Source organism: Copadichromis virginalis, linkage group LG12 (assembly GCF_057382275.1).
Source record: "Copadichromis virginalis isolate Kocher_CV1m ecotype Utaka linkage group LG12, C_Virginalis_male_GT1.1, whole genome shotgun sequence".
Lineage (NCBI taxonomy): Eukaryota > Metazoa > Chordata > Actinopteri > Cichliformes > Cichlidae > Copadichromis > Copadichromis virginalis.
Window position 1 is genome coordinate 34,793,948 of NC_140629.1, and position 6,990 is coordinate 34,800,937.

At 41.6% G+C, this 6,990-nt stretch overlaps 1 pseudogene; it reads left to right on the plus strand.

The window, feature by feature from the left end:
• The first annotated feature begins 4,308 nt into the window (after positions 1-4,308).
• LOC146697486 (histone H1 pseudogene) lies at positions 4,309-6,227 on the plus strand (annotated as a pseudogene).
• Positions 6,228-6,990: the final 763 nt, after the last annotated feature.

A 6,990-nucleotide genomic window follows, 5' to 3' on the forward strand; every position in this document is an offset into this window, starting at 1 on the left:
AGTGTTTCTTTTTAGATACCATTTGTTACTTTTCAAATTCTATATTTATTAAGTTATGCAGGCTTGTTTGCACAACAAGGCTAAATAATTATATAAACTTTTCTCAATCTAAATATTGTACTTTGGTAGAATTAAAAAATAAGTGTAGTGCAGGTCTATGATGATTTTTTTTTTAGTGCTACTATCATCTAGTTTTGATTCTGGTTCTGTCTTGGTTAAGTCCTCAGTAGTCCTGATTTTGAACTGTTGTAGTCCTGTTTTAATTCCGGATCAGTTCTGGGTCTGGTTGAATTGGGGTTTAGTCCCTGTGTCTTGATACAGGCCCGACTTTGTTCTGCCTTGCTGCTTAATTAAAAAACTCGTTTAAGGTGGCCTGCATAGAATAGCATCTGGCTGCAGTTTAAAGACTTTTTTTTGTCTCTGTCTTGGTCTTGGTCTCGTCTTGACTTGTTCTTGGTCTTGGTCTCGTCTTGACTTGTTCTTGGTCTTGGTCTCGTCTTGGTCTCGATACCCTCTGGTCTTGGTCTTGTCTTGGTCTCGATACCCCCTGGTCTTGGTCTTGTCTTGGTCTCGGATTAGGCGGTCTTGACTACAAGTCTACTATGTCTGAGCATGTGAATTAATGGGATTACTTTGGAGCCTGACATTCTTTGCTCTTGGGCAATTTCAGCAGTCACTCTTTAAGAAGGTAACAAGATTTTCCACACATTTTCAGACTGAAGCGACAGGTATTAGTGATGCAAACTGCGCAGGGGTGTTTCCGTCATCTTAAATACATGAGTATAGGGCCCAATTTTCAAACATCTGTCTGTCAGATCAGTTGATTCAGTCTGAATGAAGCAGTGGAGTGTTTAAAATATAATCGGTGACCCACTGCTTCATAATAAATAACCAATTGAGTCCCAGTGTTGGAGGAAATCACAAGTGACATCAGTTGCCCAGAGTTATTATAAATGTCAGAATTATCCATCCATTCTTTTGCTTCAGCTTATCCTTTTCAGGGTCGCTGGGGGCACTGTAGCCTATCCAAGCTGTCTTAAGGCAAGAGACAGGTACACTAGAGATTTTGTTCCACACAGCCGTGTGATGTTATGTTTAGAGATAAATTTCCATCCCATAGATTTAAATCCAGGATGTATGAAGTGCCAGCTCTAGCTATTTATTATTTTTGTCCAGCAGAGGTCGCCTTTGTTAAGGAATTGAACCCTTCATGCTCATGGGTTCAGTTTCTGCAGCCTGATTAATTAAACAAAGGTCCAAATGCACAGAGATGTATTATATATTGTCATTTTATTATTTTTTCCATGTCTCCACTCATCATACAGTTGCTGGTGAGTGTTATAGATTTGCAGTCATTTTTTAAGACTATAAAACTCTCTATTCAATAAAGCTAAAGGTATAATAAATGTTGTTCAGTCATAGCACTTACATCCTTCATGTATGATTAATATCCAGCTGTGTTGTAATGCTCAAGTGAGAGCAAGTGAGTAATTTTATTTTGCTGCTGTAATAATGTAAATTTCCTGACTGCAGTATTAATAAAGGCTATTATATATTATATGTCACGTTGTATTCCATTATGCTGATGCAACACAGGGATTTCCCAACTTGAGACAAAGGTGTGTTCGATCTTTTCTGTTTATTTCCCATAATGGACAACAGCTGTACAATATACAGTATGATCAAGTGGAAACTACTTGATTTCCACTGTACCATCATTGTGGTGTTTTATTTTTTCACGTTACTGGTGGATTGTAGTTTGATGGTCGAATACTTTGCATTATTGTCATCTGAGGACCTCTAGAAGGATGGTTGTTCTGGTGCTAATAACCAATTAGGATTTAAATAAAGAATAAAGTGAAATGCTTCCTCTAATCTTCATCAGTGCTCATCAATGTGAAATATTATTTGTTAACCGGATTTCTAAGTTATTACTTTTGACTCATCTTGTTTTTACAAGGATCTGCCTTGACTGTAGACTTCAGAAAGATTACTGTATCTCTGTATACCTTACATACAGTCCATGGCTGAGTTTCCAGCAGCAACATCCAATAAAACCCAGACCAAAAAAGAAATTGTGTCAAATTAAAACAGGAAGTAACAAATATATAGAGTTGGAAGACACAACACAGCAACTTTACAGAAAAGGAAACACTGGTGAATACTGTGAACTGCAAAACTAAAAGTTTGACAGTAATAAAAAAACTGATAACTAATAAAAAAAAATAAATGATTTAAAAAAAAAATCTAAATCAATCCTCAAAACCCCAAAGCACAAAAGTACCAAACCCTGGGACCATGACAGTGATAGTTACTGTTAGATTTGTATTGTTGATTGTCATTTATGCTTAGAAATATTTACTTATATATGCTTAGAGTTTTGTAATTAGTTGTAGATTGGTAGAGGTTTTGATCCTTGATAGTCTGCAAACTTTGTGTGTATTAGATAGCACTTTGGGAGCATGAGAGGTCATACCGTGTCTTATTATTTTATGGTAGGATTAACGTAGTTGCGTCTGTTCTAGTCTAAGTGCTCTTTGTTTAGATGAACTGCAGGACTTCCTCACCGTGTTATCTAGGATGAACCATCTAGGGTGAGGGGGAGGCTACCCTCTTCCTGACCAAGGATGTTTGACCCTTTGATCAGCAGTCCCCACACACACACACACACACACACACACACACACACACACACACAGGCAAGGTACTCTTTGTTTGTATGTAGACGTCGTATGTTAATGAACCTATGCATATTCATGTAACCTCAATAAAAGGACAGTGTATGGGAGAACGGACGAGACCAACTGGAGTCAAGCGGTTGTCCGGTTCTCTCCCGTGCACGAGTAACATGAAGAACTTTGCCTATTTGTGTCTTGCTTAGCAGTGTAATTATATTGTCTTAACGTTCCAGCGAATAGGTTTATGCTACAAACCTAACATTAATTGGTCCTTCGATCCCGGAGCCCTGGAATCGCATTCACCGAGGGGAGGAGAGGCACGCTGAAAGCCTGACGTCAGCCAGGAAGTTCCTGTGGATTCGCGGTCTGTCTTTTCTCCTCGATGAATGACGGTCGGCGGGATTCGGGCTGATATTACACTCTAAGCAACGCCAAGTAAGTTTAAAGAGGCCGACTCTATAACCGTGTCGTTGTGCAGTCTCCGCCACTGTGTGAGGCGTTGAGAAGAGGCCGACTCTATAACCGTGTCGTTGTGCAGTCTCCGCCACTGTGTGAGACGTTGAGAAGAGGCCGACTCTATAACCGTGTCGTTGTGCAGTCTCCGCCACTGTGTGAGGCGTTGAGAAGTTCGCTACTTTGTGTAGCGATACCCGGGTTCCTTGCTACTTTGTGGAGCAAGAGGTTCCTCGCTACTTTGTGTGGCTAGAGGTGAGTTCTCCGCCGCTTTGTGGGGAGTTGAGAAGTTCCGCGGGGTCCAGATTGTGCTGGACGATAGGCCTATTTTGTGTTGTTTTTGTTGTCGTCGTCGTCGTTGTTGTTGTTGTTGTGTGAGTGTGTGCGGAGCAGAACATGTGGTCTGTGACACCGACTGTTGTTGTTATCATGGGTTTCTAAGCAACCAAGAGTGAGTCGGAGGGAGACAGACGTTTGTGCTGGACTTTGCTCCTGGCAGCACAAAGTATTTATGTAAAAAAGAGAGGGAGCGACGGCTCCACAGCTGCGCGGGTTCACGCGAGCGCGGTCATGCGGGTTTCACGCGGACCTGAGCCGTGCGGTTAATCGCAGGCTTAAAAATGGAAGAGATTAAAATGTTAGAAGTTTTCAGAAAACACACCAGCCTTGAAGAGCGTGTGGAGAAGGCCAGCCACATCAGCAGCTGTGCTCTGGTGGGTGGCTTTCCCCCCACCCCTTCCTGACACAAAATGTTAACAGCCTGTGTGCCAGACCATAGACGTAATTGAGGTGGATAGTTGTTAAAAGTCATCTACATTACGCTTGTGGTTGCTTAAATTCAGTACGATGACATGTGAGGTGAAGTGATATAGATAAATATTTAATGAAGTGCATAGAGGCACTTGACCTGTGTGGAAGACTGTCGCCTTATTATGAACCATTGTTGAGATGTAGAGCACACCTGTGAAAACAACTAATATGCTCAACCCTGTATGAAACATCTAAAAGTACATGATGGAGAAGCTGAGTTGAATATGAAAGTGTAAGACTTTGCCACTGTGGGCAGAGCAACTACTGTGTGATGTTGCGTTGCAGTTTTTTTTTTTTCTTCTGAGCTGATGAGCAGGCTACACCTTATCAGATCGAGAGCTGTCTGAGAACTACTCAAAGAGAGGGAAACAGCGCTATGATAACTGTGATAACTGGAGTGTGCAACGTTTCCATGAGCAGTTTTCCTGCATCTTGACTTGTGTGTAGAGTGTTCATAACATCAGCATCATGTTTTTGATTATTTGTTTGTTGGGTTGAAAAATAGTTAAATAAACTGGTGATCATATTTACGGATCACCATGGCACATATCATCAGCCATGTGATTTATTTTTGCAGATGACAAAGTGAGTGTGAATGTGTCTGACATCACAGTGTTTTTGTGCACTGTGCAAGAGTAATTGCCTTTGATTGTGAGTGACAGCGGTGATTTTGCAGGTCACCAGCTATTGTCAATAAAAAAAAAAAAAAGAGTGAATAAGACGGAGAATTTATATTGTAGGAAAAAATAATCATAGGAAAAAGGTTTTGTGTTGATCAACCAAAAAAAACAACTATAATTTCATTTTCTGCTTTTAAGAAAGGACTGTTCACAAAAACACAGAGCAAGAGAGAGAGAGAGATATGTGTTGATTAAGCAGTGATGATAATAATGAAATGTCTTAGTTTGTCACTTTCAGGTGAAAAGCAGACCTGAATCAATTTTCCACATGCAGCGGTCGGAAGAAAGTTATAGTTTAACATCATTGGAAACATGCAGGCCAAGTTTCTAGCTGACTTATTTACAGTGCCATGTGTTTCTCAACCTCACAAGCGAGCTCACTCCTCCCTGAAGATAAGGAATGCAGCTCCATGATAAAGAGACAGCAGCAAGTCCTGAGCACAAAAAGTCCCAGCAAAGCAGCAGCAATGTGGATAAACAGCAGCAGAAGAAAGCAAACCCATCTTCCTGTCTGATTGGATGAATTCCACGGAGGGGCGAGCAAGATGGCGGTGGCAGCATGTTGAAATGCTCAAAAAGGACTGAGTGACTCGGGCAAGCCACATGCAGCTAGCATGCTGGCTAGCGACATGAAAGAAATGGACCCTTCGTGATGCGTTCAACGTGCCAGCGCTGTGGTGGGAAAGGCTCCATCATAAACACGCCCTGCGCCGAGGTTCAGGCCAAGAAGAAGAAGACGATGACTTCCAAGCCCAAGAAGGTCGGCCTCAGCGTGGGCGAGCTGATTGTGAAAGCCGTGGCCGCTCTCAAGAAGGCTCTGGCTGCCGGAGGCTACGATGTGGACAAGAACAAGGCCCGTGTCAAGACCGCCATCAAGAGTCTGGTGGCGAAGGGCACTCTGGTGCAGACCAAGGGCACCGGGGCCTCCGGATCCTTCAAGATGAACAGGGTTACTGAGACCAAAGCTAAGACGCCCGCCGCGGCCAAAGCCAAGAAACCGGCAGCAGCTGCTAAGAAGTCGCCCAGGAAGGCAGCAGCAGCAGCACTTCAGCCACTAGCACGAAGTCAACCGCATCAGAGGACAATAGTGAGAGTGGCTGTGACTTCACTGTGCATGTGAAGAAAACGTTTGAGGAAAACTGAACAGTTGGAGTTTGACATTTGCCACCTGTGGAGTAAAATGGCAAGAAGAGACAGTGGGACACAGGACAAAGCTGAAGGAGAACTGCCGGCTGTTGGACTGTTGAAGTGGGAGAGGACAACAGAGTGAGAAGACTAGGTGAGAACACATAGGAATTATTTAATGTGGGAAATCAAAATTTGGGTTAGCAAACCTGGGGAAAAACAAAACTGACTGCTTAAGTTGGAAAATTGAGACGGAGTCTGAAACATTGCGAAAATAGAAACATATACAAAATCACACACACACAAGCAGAACATGCATTAACCCTACTAACAATTCCAAACACAAAATGACTCATGAAGACTCATAGCACATTAGTTAAGAAATGATTAAATAATAGCAGAGAAGTGTGTAGGAAAGGCAGCTTTAAGAACATGCTCTGCTGGATATGCAGCTCCACAGACATGCATTAGACCTGCCTAATAACACAAACCCATGCAATGAAAATGAGCTTGTTATCTTTCATCAGTGTTAAAATAGTGTCAATTTAGCAGACACTTGTTATTAAATACTGAATTTATCTAATGCAAAAAATTGACTCTCCAGGTTGCAGGACAACAGTTTAACTTTTGTGGGAAAAAAGATCCTGGTTTGACCAACCAGTGATCAGACAATAAATTTAGTTGTTAAAATGGTAAATTGGGAGAAGCTTCCTGCTTGATTGAGGCAGCACATGTAATTTACTGTATGAGGGAAATTGTCTTTTGTGATACTATTTTGAACATGCTTTTCTGTCGTCCTGTCAACTTAGTGGGTTAATAGTTGATATGCAAATTAGTGATCGGTTTTAGATTAATGAAAGGTGACTGAATTCTAGTATGAGTGAATGAGATGTGTTGGAGTTGTTGTGTGTTGAGTGGAGACTCTAAAACACTGAGTTTCCTGCTTTGATGTGCGAGTGAATCCTGTATTTAGATACACAACTCTGAATACGTCAGAACAGACTGTTTTGTGAAGTGCATGACAGCATGTCACATGTTTTATGATGAAGGGAAAAGGAAAATTGAATAAAATAGATCTGTGGCCTAAATGAGTGAAGAGCACAGACCTGGTAATTAAACTCATAGCTAATAAGACATTAGGATTATGTTGTGTGTTGTGCAGCTGATGGTTGATTTGGAGTGAATCTAGCTGATGATTTTTCTTTTGTTGTGAAGTCGAGCCTGCCGATTAGTATGATGGTATG